The sequence below is a fragment of the Ovis canadensis genome, chromosome 5, assembly GCF_042477335.2.
Source record: "Ovis canadensis isolate MfBH-ARS-UI-01 breed Bighorn chromosome 5, ARS-UI_OviCan_v2, whole genome shotgun sequence".
Taxonomy (NCBI): domain Eukaryota; kingdom Metazoa; phylum Chordata; class Mammalia; order Artiodactyla; family Bovidae; genus Ovis; species Ovis canadensis.
Window position 1 is genome coordinate 56750133 of NC_091249.1, and position 19726 is coordinate 56769858.

Consider the following 19726-nt stretch of genomic DNA (forward strand, 5'->3'; position numbering starts at 1 on the left):
AAGCCCTCCTGTTCTTAGAAATCTTGCCTGGCTGTGGCGAAACGTGCACTTGTGCTCAGTCTCTTCAGTCACGTCTGACTCTTTGTGACCCCGTGGACTGTGCCTGCCAGACTCCTCTGTCCATGGGCTTCTCCAGGCAGGAACACTGGAGTGGGTTGCCGTGCCCTCCCCCAGGGCATCTTCCCAACAGCGAGGCTCAGATTGCAGCCGAGGTTCCAGGACCTGTTGAGGGCTCTGCTCTCTTGCAGGAGGAGGGCTTGCGGTGGGGTGGGGGGTGCTCAAGCCAGGGAGGGCACTGCCCCTGATTTGCCTCCCAGATTTATAACTCCACTGTGGGTGCAAGTGGGAGCTACAAGCTCCACTGAGAATCAGCGACATTGTGAGCATTAACTGAGCACCTACTGTGTACGAGCCTTTGACCTCATGCTCAGAGGTGACAGCACAGGGCTGGAGCTGGCATGTGAGGGGCGGTGGTTCTGCCCACATCACGTCCAGACAGCTGGGCCCGCCTCCCAGGCCAGCGGAGGCTCCCATGGTGCACCCAGGAGGGCCTTCACTGCCTTGGTGAACAGCTGGAACGGCTAGGGCTTGCAGGGCCAGGAGTGGACCAGTCGTGTGCGGCAGACCAGCGCTGGTCCACATCTGGGGTCTCCACAATGCCCGAGGAAACTCCTGGCCACTCGGACAGTGCACAAGGTGGGCGGTCAGGGCATTAAAGTTAACTTCCTTTTAAACAGACTTAATTAGTGTTCTCCAGTCCCACATAAATTAATCGTGGCCGGCCACGGAGGCTGGAGTGCCCGATCGATGGGCCGCTGGACGGCAGCAAGGAATCCTCTGGCTCATCCGTCAAATCGCTCTGGCTGATAACGGCTCACGGCTTTATCTTCTCCAACCAGGCCCAGGCGGCCACGGGAGTCTGGGCAGGAGCGGCCCTTCTCTGGGTCTCCGTTTCCACATCTGTGAAGTGGGGTGATGCTCAGATGAGGGGAGGCAGGCAAGGAGCCTGCAAAGGAAGGAGTAAGGTAATAGTAATGCTCCGTTGGGCCATGGGGCCATCCTGGGGCTGAGTATCACTTAATTTAATGCTGGTGAAAGGCTACAAGACTCCAGTTTTTGAATGTGTCAGCTGAGGGCAGAAGAGGCCATGTAAACTGGGCATCAAACTCCAGGATGTAGTTTAACCATGTCTCAAGGTGTCTCCTGCTCCAAGGGCTGGGACTTTGGGGGTGGTCACCTGAGGCACTGGTTATGCACCGGTTGTACTGGGAGAGGGGCAGGGAGGGTTGGAGAATCGCCCAGGAGACCCTGTATCCCAAACTCAGATGAGGAAAGAGGGCACCCCAAGTCTTCTGGAGTCAGTGCTCTTGAACAGGGTGGAGGAATTCTAGGACATGAAGGGTGCTGGCAGCTCCTTTGCCCTGCCAAGGCCAAACGGCCAGGCAGGGGTCCCCAGGAGCCCTCTGAATGGGGACTGAGGCCCCACATTCCTGCATGTCTACACAAAGGTATCATGAAAACCTCCTGGGCACCAACCCGGCCCCCCTACCCCCACCCCAGGTCTGGGCGGTGGGAACATTATAGTGAGAATGTGGGAAGTGGCCTCTTTCCGAGGTAGAGACAAACAAATGAATGTACAAACAAATGAATGTCTACTTAGAAAACCATGGAGGGTTCAGGGAGGGCTTCCTGGAAATGGGGGCATTGGGCTGAGACCTGGTGGAAGGGCTAAGGAGGAGGGGTGGCTGAGGGTAGATCGCAGGTGGAGACTGTGGGAGGTGTGAAGAGGTTCAAGAAAAACCCTAAACCTGGAGCCATTCTGGAGTTGGGAGGAAGACAGTGAGGTGGGGCATTTGGTGAGGGCCTGGGGTTGCAGCTGGAAACTTCCCTGGGGGCTCAGACGGTAAAATGGTAAAACGGTAAAACGTCTGCCTACAATGCGGGAGACCCAGGTTAGCGGGAGACTCCGGTTAGGTCCCTGGGTCGGGAAGATTCCCTGGAGAAGGAAATAGCAACCCACTCCAGTACTCTTGCCTGGAAAATCCCATGGACGGAGGATCCTGGTAGGCTACAGTCCATGGGGTCGCAAAGAGTCGGACTTCACTCAGTCGGACTGAGACTTCGCTTTTCACTTGGCTTTGCATCACACCGAATTTATGCGGGGCGTGGCCTCCGTGGGAGTGACCGCTATGGGGCGTGGCCTGGCAGGGTCACCCCTCTCTGAGCGCAGAGCTTCGGTCGCAATATTTCTTGACAGGGGAAGAATTTGGACTAAACTGAGACCCGGGAGACTTGCCTAGAAGTCGGGGAGGCTCGTGCAGACAGCTGGACACGGGCTGCTAGGCCTGTGGGGTAGCGTGGGGCCCGAGCAAGGAACAGGATGGGGAGGGGATGGAGCCTAAGGGGTATTAGAGGCTCTGCCTGGGGGGCAGGGAGGGCTCCCCAAGGAGAGGACTTTTTTTTTTTTGGTGGTGAGGCCAGTGTATGTGGAATCTTAATTCCCCGACCAGGGATTGAACCCATGCGCCCTGCAATGGAAGCGCAGACTCCTGACCACTAGGGAAGTCCTGCAAGGGGAGGGCTTTGAGGAAGGAGAAGGGACTAGCTGGGTGACAAGAAGACTCGGTTCTGCATATGTGCATAAGGCCCTGAAGAAGGTACAGCAAAGAAGCTTGCTCTGTGGAGGCAGAGTGGGGGGTGGGGAGCTGAAGACCCCTAAAACCCCGGTGGAAAGTGGGCAGGGCAGTCAAGGATATGGGTTTTACCGAGAAGGGAGGGAACCACGAGGAGCTCAGGGACAGTGGGGGGAGCTTTCAGCAGGTGAGGGGCTACAGTGCAGTTGTCTTTTCGTAAATCCTTCTAGTTCCCAGTGGAGGTTGTCCCAGGAAGGAGGAAAGAGGGGTGGAGGTGGGGGACTGAGGCCCAGGCGGGAAACAGGGGTGCCATGGCCTATAGGGGTACAAAGGTGGAGAGAGGTGGCCAGATTAGGGTTCGTTCTAAGAGGGGGTTGGAGAGTCCCTCAGGACCAACCCCACTCAGAGGGGAGAGGCGTGACTTGAGGGGGGCTCCCTGTCCCTACCCCGCACAGCTGCCAGAGCCCAGACAGAAGGCTTCGATCTCAGTGGCTGGGGGCTGCCTGGAATTATTATTCATAAACATACTTTAGGCCCAGCCACTGAGCTGGGATCCCAGCCCTGTGTGTCTGCCGGTCGCGTCTGCTGTGCTGTGAGCTCAGCCAGGTCTGGAAGCAAGCTGCTTCTCCTGGCCCAGCACCAAACAGCCACCCAGACAGGCGGGTCCTCCACCTGGCTGGCCTCAATCCATCCTTCTGTGCAGTGGGGCTTCATGTGGACTGGCCTGGAAAAGAGGTTGTTAATGGGGGCTCTGCTGGCAGGAGAGGGAGGCTGGGGGTGACCCCTCCACCCCCAGCATGAGCTCCACCCTGGGGAGATGGCAGACAAAGTCCCACCCAGGGGAAGGGTCAGCATAGGGAGCCCCCTTCAAGCTTCAGATTCCCCATCTGGATCCGGTTGTTGTTCAGTCACTCAGTCATGTCTGAGTCTTTGTGACCCCACGGACTGTGGCACGCCAGGCTTCCCTGTCCTTCACCAACTCCTGAGTTTGCTCAAACTCATGTCCACTGAGTGGGTGATGCCATTCAACCATCTCATCCCCTGTTGCCCCCTTCTCCTGCCTTCAACATTTTCCAGCATTAGTCTTTTCCAATGAGTTGGCTCTTTGCACCAGGTGGCCAAAGTCACCAAGCAAACAATACCAATAATAATAATAATACATGTCCAATGCAGCTGAGAGGGGCTTCCCAGCAAACCCTGTTGCTTGGGCCAACTGACCTTCCTCTCTGGGCCTGACAGGAAGAATCTTGGCAGATAGAGAAAAACGATGCCTTTGGAAAATGATGGTCAAGGTGCAGCTGGCTGAGTAGGGTCCCGGGCAGACACACCCAGTGACAGCCAGCCCTGCATCCATGTCCCACCTGACTGGTCTGCTAGGGGCCTGAGGCCAGTCACTGGGCTCTCTGAGCCTCAGTTTTCCCCCCCTGTGAAATGGGCATGGTTTGTGCCAAGAGGCTGGCTTCTGAAGATTGGAGCCATGGACTGGATATGAGGGAAGAGGTGACCCGTGTGAAATGAGCTCTACCTCCATTAGAACTTCGCCTCCTGGAGGGGAGGTCAGGTTCCCTCCCCTCGGTGTGTCCCCAGAGCTGTTAGGCAGGCAGGCAGGGAGCGGATGAAAGGAGGGGCTGCTCCTTCCCTTTAGGGGATCAGCATCTCTCTAAACTCCCTGAATGTACAGTAGGTCTGTGTACCTGTGAGCCTTGGTCTTCCCAGCTCTGAAATGGTCATGCTGACTGGACTGCCCCGTTTGAGCTGGGCCCCTGGCTCTGGGCTATTTGCACCCCCAGAAGGACAGGGAGCTCACCTCCTCCCCAGAGCCTGCAGTGGAAGTTTGATGTGTGCTAGGCTGGGGCTTGGGGATAGGTCTGGGGGAGGCAATTCTGAGAAAAGGTGGAGACAGTTCTGAGAAACCCCGAGACCCTGAGGGACTCCTTCCCCTTCTCAGAAATGCTCCCCCACCACGCGGGAAGATGCCTGAGCAGGAGATGCTGGCAGCCAGACACGGGCAGGGGGCTTGGACCACTGTGGACGCCGGCCCCTGACAGTCCTCCCTCTCCCCCTGCCACTCCCCGACTTCCCTGTCTCCAGTCATAGCCCTCCACCCAGGCCAGTGTCTCCCACTTCCTGCCTGTCCCCAGGGGGCTGCCATTCTTCTCCTCCAGGCCCTGGGCCCACCTCCCCCCAGTCCAGTCCCTCAAGATTCTGAGCTGATGGCTCTCTGCGCTGCCCTCAGCCCCTCCCTCCCTGGGTTCACTCACTGCTTTGGGCTGACAACCCTGTGAGCCCAGAATTCATGTCTACTCAGCGCAAATCTGGGACTGCTTCCACCCTGCCTGCCCTGCCCGCTGTCTCCTCCCCATCCTGCAGAGGGGGTGGCACATTGACCTACAGCTCCTCCTCCCAAATGTTCCCCAGCTGCCCTGGCCCAGGGTCATGCTAGACACAGGTGACCCTCCAAAATTTGACCTCTCTGGGTGCCACCCCCAGGAAGCAGACTCAATCCTGGGCCACCCCTCCACCTTGGTGTCTTGTTGGCAGCCCTAGGGTGGCTGGGCCACTCTGATGTCAGGCTGGGAGTGAACGCCATAGGCTCCAGGCTGACCAGCTTGATTATTGTGCACAGCTGGGGTCCCTCCCAGGGCCCCCTGGGAGGCAAGATGCCAATCCTTGCCCAAGTGCTCACACCTGAGTCCTTACATGTCCCAGGTGGTCCAGAAGGAAGGTGGGGCTCTGGTGGCCAGTAGTGGTGGGCTGAGATAAAAGGGGGGCCCTTGCCCTGGTGTTGGGAGAAACTGGGCAGAAAAGGAGGAATATTCCTTGGTCAGAGAGACCCCCAATCCTCCCATCCCCACCCCCACCTGAAAACCAGTTCTCCCAGGATCCAGAGCGCGTGGGTAGGGGGTGGGAGAGGGGATTAGACTCAGGCCTGCAGCCCCCCACAGGTGTCCCTGAGGCCCACTGGAGCGGTCTCTGTGGGGCAACCCTCTCCATTAAGGCTCTGCCCACTCTCCCCTCAGGATGTCGCATCCCTAACTTCTGGGCGTGCCAGCACCCCCTTGGAAATCACTGATAGGTCCCTTTAGCTTTCGAAATCCCCAGCCCCCAATTTCTGCCACAGATATCAAAGGTTTCACATAGATCAGAATGGTTCTAAGAAGCAGACAGGAAAAAAAAAGTGAGAAGTTTTGGAGGCAGAGGAACTGGAGTCCTCAGTCATGGTGGGAGAGGAGGTGAGATGGGTTAGTTGAGATGGGATCTTCCCCGGATCCCTGGGAAGTTACACAATCATCGCCCCCTGGCTCTGCGGTCCCACCCCCAGGGCAGCCACAGCCTCAAGTTGCCATTCTGGATTTTTTGAAGTCGAGGTAAAATTGACTTCAGGTAAAGCTAACTATTCTGCAGTGAACAATTCACTAGTTTTCAGTACATTCACAGTGGTGCGCAAACACCACCCCTGGCTCCAGAATATTGCACAACCCCCAAAGAAGGCCGTTCCCATCAGCAGCCACCCCTACCTGCTGCCATCCTAGCCCCTGACAACCACTCCTTCTCTGTGTCTGTGGGTCGGCCTGTTCTGGACGTTTCCCATCAGTGGCATCACACCCTGTGTGTCCTTCTGTGTCTGCTTCTCTCACTGAGCATCGTGTTCTGAGGGTCTGTCCACGTGGTAGCGAGTGTCAGGGCTTCTCTCCTTTCGACAGCTGAGGGACGCTCCTGTGTGGGGGGGGACCACAACAGTTTACCTGTCACCTGCTGGTGGTCTCTTCTGTTGCTTTCACCTTTGGCTGCTATGAACAAAGGTCCCCAGATTTCTGTTTGAGTCCTGCCTTCCGTTCCTCTGGGTGACCCCTGGCAGCGGGGCTGCTGGATCTCATGGCGATTCTGTTTCTTTTCAGGAACCACCAAGTAGTTTCACACAGGGGCTGCCCCATCACAGCTCCTGAGTTTCACCTTCATCCTCTGGGGAGAAACGGCCACCTGAGAAAGTGGGGCTGTGAAACCAAGAGGCATGAGGAGGTGGATGCCCAGCCCAACTCAGCCAGACCATCGTTCAGACCCTCTCACTCCCCCTTTGACCTCAGCTTCCCCATCTGACAAGTGGGCAGATGGGGTCAGACTGGGACTTCAAATCTTTACATGCCACAGTAGAACAATGTTTTTTCAGACAATCGCTTTGCAGAAGGCTACCTGGTGGCTCAGATGGTAATAGCATCTGCCTCCAATGCAGAAGACCTGGGTTCAATCCCTGGGCCGGAAAGATCCCCTGGAGAAGGAAATGGCAACCCACTGCAGTATTCTTGCCTGGAGAATCTCATGGACAGAGGAGCCTGGCGAGCTACAGTCCATGGGGTCACAAAGAGTCAGACACAATAGAGCGACTAAGACTTTCACACTTTCATTGGTTTGGATGGATGAAAGTGGGGTCATCTACTCCAGGTGGGGTTGCTGCTTGAGGATGTATGAGCTTCCTGTTGTTGCTGTCATAAACACCACAAACTTAGCACTTTAAACCACATGCATTGATTCAGTCCCGGAGGTCAGAACTCTGACATGGGTCTCACAGGCATGGGCAGGGCTGCTCCCTCTGGAGACTCCAAGGGAGCACCGGCTCGGCCTTTTCCAGCTTTTAGAGGTGCCGCATACCTGGCTTACGGCCCCTCCCTCCATCCTCACAGCCAGCAGCCCGGCATCTCTCTCTGCCTCTGACCCTCCCCCCTCCCTCTTATAAGGACCCTGTGATGACACTGGGTCCCCCGGAATCCAGGGTCATCCCCATCTCAGGGGCCTTAATTTAATCCCTTATTCAAAGTCCCCTCTGCCCCATGAGGTGACGTGTCCCTGGGGCCTGGCAGTTAGGGGTGGATGTCTTTGGGGGCCACTATTCAGACCACCACAGAGGACACCCCCCGCCCCGCATTCACCCTCCCTCATCCCATGCCTACCTTGCAACCAGGACACCATTCATAGCCTCTGCGACTGCAGGAACATTTTGTGCCCCTGGGACTAGATGATCTCCAACTTCCTCCCATCCCTCACTTACTCAAAAAGCATTTATCCAGTACTGGCTGTGTACTAGGGCTCTCCAGCAGGGCCAGCTTTGCAAGCAGGGGACCTATGCAGTCTCCCAGGCCTCCACGCTTGGTTTAACACTCTGCTGCCACCATCTTGAGCTTCTTCTTGATCATTTGATCTCTGACCTTGTGCTTGGTAAGTGATGTCCATGGGGACTATGGAGCAAGGCTTGAGCTCAGGACGCACGCACGGACCACTAGCCCCCCGGTTCCTGCCGCCCTGCTTGCATCACCAGCCTCTGCAGCATTGGCAGAATATTTCCATGTCCAGAAGAAAACACCCAGTGTGAGATGAAAACACCCAGGTTTTGGGCTGTTTCATCTCTTCTGATGAGAACAAAACATGCATGCACAGTCTATGAAATCCCGCGTGTCTTTGATGTGATTCTGGTGTGAAATCCAGTGTGTCTTTGATGTCTTCGGTGTGGTATCTGTAGGTGTGATTCTGCACCTACAGGACATGCAGTCTGGTATCTGTGTGTACGATCTGTGTTGTTGCACAAAATATATGGTCATGTTCCTGTTGACCATTCAAACTTGTAATTTTTCTTTACTTAAAAGACACTGACAAGCCACCAAGATTTACTGTATAGTACAGGGAACTAGAGTCAATATCTTGTAATAACCTATAATGGAAAATAATTTCAAAAATAATATGCATATATGTATAACTGAATTACCTGGCTGTGCACCTGAAACACTTGAATAAAATATATATTAAGAAAAACAAAAATTAAGTAATTATTGATATATTTTTTTAAAAGACACTGAATCGCAAAAACTCATGGAAAAAACCATGATAAGTAGAGAAAGAGAGAGACACCGAGGGAGAAAGGAGAAAGCTGTGCATTTTAGCACCTTGAATAACACTTGATTTCTTGCTTTCAGAATGGGTGGTCCTTCATTTTCATTTTGCAGCAAAGTCCCACCCGTAATGCTTTGGGTCCTGCATTCTGGGCCCTAGAGATGGCTGTGAACAGACAGGCGTCTAGTGGGAGGGACACTCAAGGAATAGGTGAACATTTTGAATGTAAGGTAGACAAGATAGTGATAGGAGTTGGGGAGGAGATTGGGGAGGGAAGGGAACTGTGGTTATGTATTTGTTACATCTGTGAAATGCCGACTGTGTATTAGTGGTGATGGTAATTTAATTTCAAGTTGTCCGATTAAAAGAGGGTCCCACTTCATTCTCCCAGCCCAGCTGCCCTGCAAGTGTCCCCATGGTGCCAAGCACACAGCCTTCTATTTTCTCAGCAACAGAGGAAAGGATTCCTCCTTACTACAAGGAGACACTACACGATTGGCTGGCTCCAATGAAGTACTCCCACTAGCCAAGACATGGTTTTAGAAGGTTCTCTGAGATTGGGAAGAAACAAGCCTGGACCCAGATATTTTTAGGCCCAGGTGTAAGGGCTGGGGTGAGGGAAGCCAGAGAAGAAGGTATGATCAAAAGCTATGCTGGGGACCCAGATGAGGATTCACAAAGGACAGGGCATTGGACCTGGGGCTTTGAGGAAAGTGTCAGAATTTGCCTGGCCATGAAAGTGGAGGCCAGAGGAAACACCATCAGTGAGAAAGAAAGCATGGCTACAAAAGGCGGCAGTGATGGAGGTGGGCTGAAGAGCCTTCTAAGCCAAGTCAGGAGAGTGGGACCTTTGCCCCACCAATGAAGAGGCAAAGAAAATGTTTAGATCTAGGGTCTAAACTGGATCTGTGAGTGAAAAAGAGCCCCCTGAGGTCAGTGTTGGGGGTGATCTAGACCAAAAATCAGCAAACTATGGCCTGAATGCCAAATGTGGCCCTTGGCCTGTTTCAATAAAGTTTTGTTGGCACACAGCTATGCCCACTCATTTCTATATCACCTATGGTGCTTTCACTACCAGAGTACAGCTGAGCTGTCCTGACAGAGACCGGCTGACCCAGAAAGCTGAACTTATTTACCCTTGGCCCTTTGCAGCCTGGTGCAGAGGAGTGAGAGCAGAGCTGGGGGCCCAGGAAGAGGTGAGGCTGTGGGGAAACTGAAGAGGGGGCCCTTCCCAGGGAGATCAGAAGGCAGGACGGAGGATGTGGGAAGGCCTGAACGTGGAGGTGGAGGAGGTTGAGTGGACAGCGTCTTTAGCTGGGAGGTGGGTGGCCTGCTAGGCCATCGGTGATGAGGACACAAGAAGGACCCTGAGTCCAGTGAAGCTGGCTGAATTGGGGGCCTGGGGCAGTGGAGTTGGCTCTCAAGGGAGGAATGCAGTGGCCCATGGTCCTAGAACCTTCCATGGGGCCCAGAAGCTGTGGGCCAAGTTCCCCAGTGGGCCCTGTGGTCCTGTGGGCTGCCTGCAAAGGGGCCCCTGTGTTGCCAGAGGTGACCTGGTGACTGAAGAACAGAAGAAGCCTCCCCCCAGCCGGAAGGCCTGAGGGTCTGGAGCTGCGCTGCACAAAGGATGGATGCCCACATCCATCACGTGTGGAAGTCCTCCTGGTGGCCGCCTGGCTAGTCTAGAGGGAACTGCAGAGTTGGGAAAGTTTTCCCTGAGAGGAAGCCCCGGAGCCACCGTCCAGGGCATTTCTGGGGTGTGTGGAGACACTGTAAGACACCAGGGGAGAGCTGTCCACGCTGTGAGGGGCAAAGGTGGCCTGGTGACTGAGCAGAGCTCAGACAGAGCTCAGAGGACAACCAGAGGCCCGAGGGCTTCATCCCACACAGAATGGGGCCCTTGAGCCTGCACGAAAGGCCCGTTGGCCAGGACAGCTCCCTGCGCAGGCCTATGACTCTGGCGCTGGGCCGGGCCCCCGTGGCCTCCCGTGCTCCCCGGGGCCCCCGCCTGACACAGCCCCTGGTGTGCCGAGGATCTCCGGAAGGATGGGCCGTGGGGAAGGCCAGGCGATCGATAGCTCCGTCAGCAGCGGGGGCGGGAGGAAGCCAGGCCCCAGGCGTCTGCCTGCTGTCCCCCACCCCACCCTCCAGGAAGGCGGATAAGACTCAGGGACCCTCTTGAGCGAAGCCGGGCACCCGCCTGCCACCCGGCACCCCTATCTGCCGCGGAAGGACCCAGTTCCTGAATTGCTTGGATGGGCCGCATCGCAGGCCTCCACCGAAGCCTTTAATAGCCTGGGCCTAATGTTTTATTGTTGGTTTTAAAAGTGTAATTAGTTCAAGTGTAAACAGAAAAAACCTGCTTAATTAAGAATTTTTAAACAGGGGCATAAAAGCGCTGGCGGAAACACTGTGAACCCCTAACTGCTTTCATAAAATCGATCGAGAAGAGGCTCCGAGCGAGCGCGCGGGCCGGGCGGGGCGGGGGCGCGGGGGCCTGTGGGCGAGCCTCGAGACTGATGCCTTTCACCCGACCAGGCGCAGGCCCCAGGGACCTGCCGGTTTACGATCGGGGTCTGGGCACCCGTACCTAATGATTTTTACGCATTAGTGGAGATGAGAGTTGGCTAAGACCAGACTGTTTAAGAAGCCTTTATGGGTGTCTTAGAGCTGAGTCCCGTGATCCCAGGGCTGCCTGGGTGGTGAGAACCCCCACCCCCACCACGGAGGCTGTCCTCCTGACCCCTTTTTGGGCCAGTGGCCGGTCATCCTCTCCTCATGGACCACACACACAGAATGGTGGACAGGGGAGCTCGGTGGTCACTGGCTCACCTCTCGGCCTATCAGGCCAGTCCCCTGCAGGTATGGACACCCAGCCTCCGCATCAAGTGCGTGGGCTTACTGCAGGATGCTGGCATCCCCTGCCTTCCACAGGGGCAGGAGGTGTCCACAGGGGTGCTTCAGGCTTGGAAGGAGCCAGGGTTCAAGGCGAGATCATCTGGACCCGGCTGCTGGGAAGGGGCTGGGTGGGACTGTCACCCTTCACCCAGAGGCCATACAGGCCCCAGGCTAGGCCCAGCACCTCACCCAGTCCCAGAGTTTGTCTGCTTGAGCATCACATTTGAGAAGCAGGGGGAAATTTCAGAGAGCCAAGTGGTTGATGGCACCATGCAGGGGTATAGACTGGAGCCTGGGGGCAGGGATCCTGAAGGTCCTGGGACCAGCCTGGCAGGGCGTGGAGTGCAAGCTGTGGTCCAGCCCCAGTGCTGTCTCTGTGAAGGGGTCCCCTCTTCCTTCACCCTCTCCCCCACAGCAACTTTCTGAGAATAAGAATATGCGGTGATTGCAAAGTGGTTGGCGGGTCTAGGTTGGGATCTGGGACCCACTTCCAGTCTCGGAGCCTCGGGTGTTGAGAGGGGTTGGTGGTCTTCTTTACCTTTGTGCCCTGAGAACCTCCTTGGTCTGCCCACTCTTACTCCCCAGAGACGGAAATGGGGGATCAGAACCAGCCAGAGCCGAAGGCCTCGCTTGTCAGGAGCTTCTTGGATTCTGCTGCTACTGTGGCTCCAACCCATGTGGCCAGAATGCTGCCCCACTGGACTGGCCTGGAGACTGAGGCTGACCCAGCCCCATGTGACCCAGGAGTCGGTCCAGTGATTCCTGGCTTCGATGCCTGAGCTTGGATCTGCTGAGCCACATGGAGACCACCTGGGAGGGTCAGAAGGAAAGCCTCCCTTTCCAGAGCAGAGAGGCCACCTGCAGGAGGCCTGGGCTCCATGTCTCTGGAATCTGCGCAGGAAAGAGCCCTACGGACACCCCTCAGGTGATTAGAGAGGCTGAAACGGCTGCCTAAAGCAGCCCAGCGGCTTGGGGTTGGGGGACTGAGAATCTTGGGGCCTCTCTTCCTGAGGGACAGGGACCAGGTGGATCCCCTTTGACCCCCTGCCCACCTGCCCAGTGGTATTGGGGGTGTCTGGGCTGAGCCCATCAGTCTAGGGGGTGCACCGTGTACATCATAATGATATCGATACATGGAGGGAGGCCGGGGCCCAGCACGGAGGCTGCCGCCTGGGGCCTGCCTGCTCGCAGCCGCAGCCATGAAGGCAGATCAATAACTGGCGAGGCAGACAGACTGGGGATTTCTCTCCTCTAATTGGGAGGTGTCAGCAGGGGGAGAGGGGGCAGAGCCCAGATGTGCAGGTGTGGCTGGCCCCTCTGTGGCCAGCGCTCAGGGTCTTGGCCCCGCTCGGCAGCTCTCTCATTCGTGAGTCTATCTCTGTCTCTCTCCCTGCGTCTCTGCGTTTCTTTGTCTTCTGTGTCTTTGCATCTCTTTCTCTCTCCTTTCCTGTTCGTCTCTGCTTCTCTGGGTAAGTCTTTATGGGTCTCTGTCTCTCTTTTATTATTATAATATTATTTTTAAATATTTAGGTATTTATTTTTATTTGTTGGCCATATAGCATGTGGGACCTTAGTTCGCCAACCAGGGATTGAACACACATCCCCTGAATTGAAAGTGCAGAGTCTTAGCCACCTGCCACTAGGGAGGTCCTTCTCATCTCTCTTTTAATCTTCATTTCTCTGTCTGTCTCTGTCCCTCTCAGTGTCTATCTCTCCTTGTCCCTCTCTGTCTCTCAATCTCTGTCCTTCTTCGTATCTCTCTCTCTTTTTCCCCCCTCTCAGAATCTAAACTAGAATCTGAAATCTCTCCCAGAAAGCACACTCAGGAGCCCTAGGCCAGGTTGGGGTGAGTTGGGCTCACCTACCCATGGACCCGGGCCCCCCACTCTGGCCCCAGTTGAATGCCCTTCACCTGCAGAGGGTTTGTTCAAGTTTGAACAAGTTCCCCCTCCTGTAAAAGCCATGAGACCTCCATGGGAGAATCCCATTCTGGCCATGACTGTATTCCTGGCGATCATCATTGGGTCTGGTACATCATGCCCCATCTATTTGAACCCTTGTCCTTTATAAGGTGGGGGTCTGTGCTACAGATGAGCAGACCCATCAGCTCCCTGTCTTTTCCCCACCTCGTGCATGCTTGAACCTTCCTCTTAGTGGGGCCCTGACTGAGCTCTCAACCCTTTGGAACCTCAGGGCTCTGTTTGCAAAGTGGAGGTGAATTTCAGAAAATGACTCCCATTCCCTGTGATGAGCAGGGTTCCCTCAGCAGGCAGATGCTTGTGGGTGTGAGGAACAGGAAGCTGGATTCCAAGGGCACCGATAATAGAACTGTGGAGTGGATCTACGGGCTGAAAGTCAAATATGGCCGTTGCAGGTAAGGCTTGATCCAGCAGTACAGCTTGGTTACCAAAATCCCAAAGATGATGGCCAGAAGCCTCTTCCCTCCTTTAAGCTCAGTGGGAGATAGACAGAGAAAAAGGAAAGGAGACAGGGAGAGGGAGCGAGGCACATCCCTCATGGTCTCTGAAGCATTTCAAGGCTTGGATTGAATCATTTAAGTCGCAGGACGATCCAGCCTTAATCCCTGGGGATGGAAATAGGGGCCACTGAAAAGGCAGAAGGATGATACAGATGTGAGCAGCCAATGCTGGTGCATAGAACTTTTCCTTCCTCTGGGAGAGGGTGGGGGAGTCGAGGAAGGTGCAGCAGATGCTTGTGCAGCTGGGCTTAATCCGGCCCACAGGTCCAACCCACCAGTGGTCAACTCCAACTTCTTTCCACCTCCAGCTCCAGTGCCCCCTCCTCCAGGCAGCCTTCCTTGACTGCCCCTCCCTGAATTTCCCCAGATTGAAACCCTGCTTCTGGCCTGGCCCTGGTCTGTGCTTATCTAGCTCTGTCCCTGGCCCTTAAGGCCTCGGGTCTCATGGCCTCTCTGCCCTTCTGCCCATATTGTCTACATGTCATTCTAATAAATCCCGCTTCCCTCTGCTGCCCCTGCCCAACCTATTTCCCCTCCTGTAGGAGTATCTTGGGGCTTTTCAGGTGGTGCTAGTGGTAAAGAACCCACCTGCCAATGCAGAAGACAGAAGAGATATGGGTTTGATCCCTGGGTCGGGAAGATCTCCTGGAGGAGGGTATAGCAACCCACTCCAGTATTCTTGCCTGGAGACTCCCATGGACAGAGGACCTGATGGGCTACAGTCCATGGGGTCGCAAAGAGTCGGACATGACTGAAGCAACTTAGCGTAGCACAGCACAGAGGAGTATCTTGATCGGGGAGGATCTGGAAAGTGGGACAGGAGTGCTGTCAGCCAGCGTCTCAGCTAGAGAGGGAAAAAAACACAATTCTCTGGTGAGATTTGAATTTCAGAGAAGCAGCAAATACATTTTTCGTGCAAGTTTTAATATACATTCTTGCCTGCAGGCATGTCCTGGCTGTAGGATACCACAGGGGCTGTGCCTTCCAGCTCCCCACACGCTGGAGTGGGTATGGGGAGGCCTCCCCCAGGGCATATGAGGATGGGGACCTGGATCCCCGCAGTCATCATCAGCACTCTGCACCCAAGACCCACTTTTACTAAACAGTCATTGTTCAGCAGAACTCACATGTGACTGGGTCTCCTGATTTTATCTGGGGACCTTGGTTGGGGGGACCGGCTCTGCAGGGCCTGGCTGACCTCCGGAGCATTTATTAAGCACCTATTGTGGGGCTTAGACACTCCCCTCAGAGGTGGGGGCTGGGCCGGGAGACCCAAGTAACCAGTTCCTCGGGGATAGTGTGACCGGGCCTCTGGAAGCCCCCAGCCGAGCCAGGCCTGGCCACTGCATCCCTCCCAAGGCTCGATCGTGCGCAGATCGATGCCTTCCCTCACGGTGTGGTGTTCGCAGGAGCTGTAGCCTTGATCGAAGCAGGCAGGGAAGGGGATGGGGAGGGCAGGGAGCAGTGGAGTAGGATGGGGGAGGGACTGAGCGCGAGCGCGTGTGTGTATGTGTGTGTGTGTGTGCCTGTTACATTTGCGCAGCTGAGGGTGCACGTGTGCCCACATCTGTGTGGGAGCATCAGTGTGTCTGCTGGCCAGCGGCTGGTGTAGACATCCGGCCAGCCTGTGCCCTGGTGTGGATGTTGGTGAGTGTGGTCTGTGTAGACACGTGTGAACACTTCCATGCGTGTGGTGGACCCTCTGACCTTGTCTTCTGTGCTGGTGGCCTGCCCGTGTTGAAGAGGTCCCCCAGGGCCACGGGTGGTGAGGGTCAGCAGGGACCCTCAGGAGGCCAGAGTCAGGGGTGTCGAGTGTCCTGGGTTGATGGCTCTCCTGGGGCTTCCTGCCTTGGCTGCCCACAAGTGGACACCAGGATGGTGGTTCCAGGTGTCCACCTCCCCTTTCCAGCTGGACAGGAGCGGATGAGACCACCGGGTCCTCCGGGCAGACACTTAGCCACCATCCCGCTAAAGCCATTTCATAAATCCCCAGTGAGGGAGGGCCCGGGGGTCTGGAGGGATCCAGAGACAGCGACAGAAACAGAGAGAAGGGGGAGGGGTGGGGGACAGAAAGGCTCTGAGAGACACCCAGAGAGCGGCAGTACACACTGTCTCTCTCTCTGTCAACTTGACTCCCCCAGGCCCGTAGGATAACAGGTCCTCACACAGAAACAGGACTAAATGAAGAAGCCCCCTGGGGCACTCACTCCTGGGGTGATCTGAAGGGCAGAGCTTGCTCCTTCCCTCAGAGGTCCCTGCTGGTGTGCTGGCCTGCGGAGCTGGGGGGTCAACATCCTCACAGCTGGTGGATGGACCCCACCATGGGCGCTCTGCCCAGCAGTTCCCCCTACTTACACCCTTCTGCTCACAGCACCTGGAGGGACTGCCATGCCAATTAGCTTGTGCCACTCTCCTGCTAAGACCCTCACTGACTCCCTATTGCTCTTATGATCAGATGCAGACTCCTCAAGGTGGCCATGTCAGAGGTGGGTCCTGCTGTCCATTCCCATTTCAGAGAGATAAATGCTGAGGCTTGGAATGGAAAAGTGACTCAGCTAAACTTCTGAGTTCTGGCTTAGCTGGGAGAGGAACAGAAGCAGTGGCTGGGCCTGAAATGGTACAAGAGGGAGGTTGGACACGAGACAGGAGCCCAAAATGGGGAAGGACTTGCTCAGTCTCCAGAACACAAATGCAGTACCCATAATATCCCAACATGAACACACCGGCATGCTTGTCCAAAAGAGACTCACTCAGGTCCTAGTGACTCTTGCTGCTGCTGCTGCTAAGTCGCTTCAGTCGTGTCCAACTCTGTGCGACCCCATAGACAGCAGCCCACCAGGAGTGGGTTGCCATTTCCTTGTCCAATGCATGAAAGTGAAAAGTGAAAGTGAAGTCGCTCAGTCGTGTCCAACTAGTAGCAACCCCATGGACTGCAGCCCACCAGGCTCCTCTGTCCATGGGATTTTCCAGGCAACAGTACTGGAGTAGGGTGCCATTGCCTTCTCCGTAGTGAGTCTTAGTCACCAACAATTATGACAAAATTTCAGTTCTTGCTTCCAGGCTGCGAGTTCAAGGGGAGATGTATCTGCATGAGCTGAGAAGTGACAGTGAGGGAAGAGGCAAACAGTGTAGACCCAAAGTCAACAAGTGAGGTTTCATGCTGCTGCTGCTGCTAAGTCGCTTGTTGTGTCCGACTCTGTGCAACCCCATTGACAGCAGCCCACCAGGCTCCCCCGTCCCTGGGATTCTCCAGGCAAGAACACTGGAGTGGGGTGCCATCACCTTCTCCGGTGAGGTTCCATACTTAGGGGATATTAAGTGCAGAAATCAAAAGTACTACAAAGACCAGTCATCACCCCAGAAAAGCAGTCTTCATCTGAACCCCCATTTGCCCAGAAGTCACAATCCATTCCTCAACTCTGTTTCAACAAAACATCAAATCTTTGAGATATATATATATATATATTTTTACCACACTGCATGGCTTGCAGGACTTCAGTTCACTGACCAGGGATGGAACCTGGGCCCTGGCAGTGAAAGCTGTGAATCCTAACCACTGGCCACTAGGGAACTCCCTGGGATAGCATTTCATATATTAAAATAACGTAGGCTTTATTTTCGTTTGTTGTTCAGTCATTCAGTCCTGTTCAACTCTTTGTGACCCCATGGACTGCAGCATGCCAAGGCCCCCTTCTCCTCCTGCCTTCAATGTTTCCCAGCATCAGGGTCTTTTCCAGTGAGTCAGCTCTTTGCATCAGGTGGCCAAAGTATTGGAGCTTCAGCTTCAGCATCAGTCCTTCCAGTGAATATTCAGGATTGATTTCCTTTAGGATTGACTGGTTTGATCTCCTTGAAGTCCAAGGGACTCTCAAGAGTCTTCTCTAGCACCACAGTTCAAAGGCATCAATTTTTCGGCGCTCAGTCATTTAAGACAATCATGATAAAAGGGAGAGAAAATGAAAGAAAAGTTGCCCCATCCATCTGTCACAGGTTGAATATAGCATTGCCGCCCCAACCCAAATTCATGTTCACAGCAACCTCAGAATGGGACCTTCTTCGAAAACAGGGTCTTTGCGGATATAATGAGTTAGGGTCTTGAGATGCTTTCCAGACCTGACTGAGGAAGTGCCATCATGGGGGTTGACATCCACCATAACAAGGACCAAAAGGTTCATTGCAAGGAGCCCAAGAGCTAGGATGCCTATCAAAGGCTGCTGGTCAAGTTGAACAGGTTTCTGGCCAGACCAAGCACCTCCATTTTCAGTCAAGTTGTACTGAAGAGATTGTGAGCTGCGCCAGCCGTTCACCTTGGTCCCTTTTCCAGATGATAGAGAAGATGAAGTTTCCAGTCTGGACAGGCAAAACGGCTGTGGTCATGGGGGCTACAGCCAATGATGTGTGTGTCTAGGAGGCGCCCAAACTGAAGGTGTGTGCTCTGTGCCCAGAGTTGCATGCTCAAGGCCGGGGCAAGATCCTCACCTTTGGCCAGCTGGCCCTGGACCCCCATGGGCTCTGGCCCTGTCTTTCTCTCTGGTCCTCCCCAGGGCTGAGAGGTGTACAGGTATTTCAGCAAGGCCCCAGGAACCCCGCATAGACACACCAAACCCTCTGTACACTCCAAGGGCCGGAAGCTTGAGCACACCAGAGGCTGATGAGCCAGTCTTGGCTACACAAACTGACCCCAGATTCTACCTTGTTATAGAAAAGATTTGTGATGCTAAAAAAAAAAAGAAAGTCTTGAGATGACATCATTCTGGATTTAGGGTGTGACAGAAAAAGACAGAGAAACATACAAGGAATAAGGTGATGTGAAGAGGAGGAGCAGAGACTGAAGTTATGTGGCCATAAGACAAGGGCTGCCAGCAACACCAGGAGCTGGGGAAAGAGGCTGGGTTTTTCCTGCAGAACCTCGGAAAGGAATCAGCCCTCTGACACCAGGATCTTGGAGTCAGGCCTCCAGAACAGGGAGAGAATAAATACTGTTGCATTAAGCCATCCAGTTTGTGCAACTTTGTTGCATAGACCGGAGAACACTCACACCTCTTCCTACTGTTATAGCATCTGCCCTGAAACATTTGTGTGTGACCTTTCACCCTTTTTCCTGTTGATGGGAATCTTTTCTTCCTGTGTGTAGTTCATCCAAGACACTGCTCTCTGGTCAGTTTACAAAAGTATGTGACCGTTTTCCTAAGTAAATACTCAGCAGTCGTCATCTTAAATACTGGGACATAGATATATCATCATATATTTATTCATTAAAGATTTATTTATTTTTGGCTGTGTTGGGTCTTTGTTGCTGCAGGTGAGGTTTCTCTAGTTTCAGCAACTTGGGGTTACTCTCTGGTTGCACTGATTGGGCTTGTCATTGCAGTGGCTTCTCCTGTGGTGGTACATGGGCTTAACTGCTCCTCTGCATATGGGATCTTCCTGGAGCAGGGATCAAACCTGTGTCCGCTGCATTGGCAGGTGGATTCCTAACCACTGGACCACGAGGGCAGCCCTATCATCATTTGTTGAGCAAATTGTCTTGTTTTGAACACTTAGGTGGTTCCCATTCTTTTTCTGTTGGAGACAGGACAGCTGTGAGCATCCTTGAATTTAGATACTTGAACACACCGCGGAGTTTTCCTTCAGGACATTCTCAGTGTAAAGGAGTTGCTTGTCAGAGACCATGAGACAAATATTAAGGCCCTGATGATACATTTTCTCAAATCATCTCCAAAGTACCATTAGCAAATGCACATCCTTTAGTTATGTCCCAGCTGGTACATTTGCCATCATCTACGCCAGCCATGGGAATTGTTATTTTTTAACCCTCGAAATGTTGAAGTATACA

General features: G+C 54.3%; 1 pseudogene; it reads left to right on the forward strand.

Moving 5' to 3' along the window:
• Positions 1–18023: 18023 nt before the first annotated feature.
• Positions 18024–18542, forward strand: LOC138441599 (large ribosomal subunit protein eL18 pseudogene; annotated as a pseudogene).
• The last annotated feature ends 1184 nt before the right edge of the window (positions 18543–19726 follow it).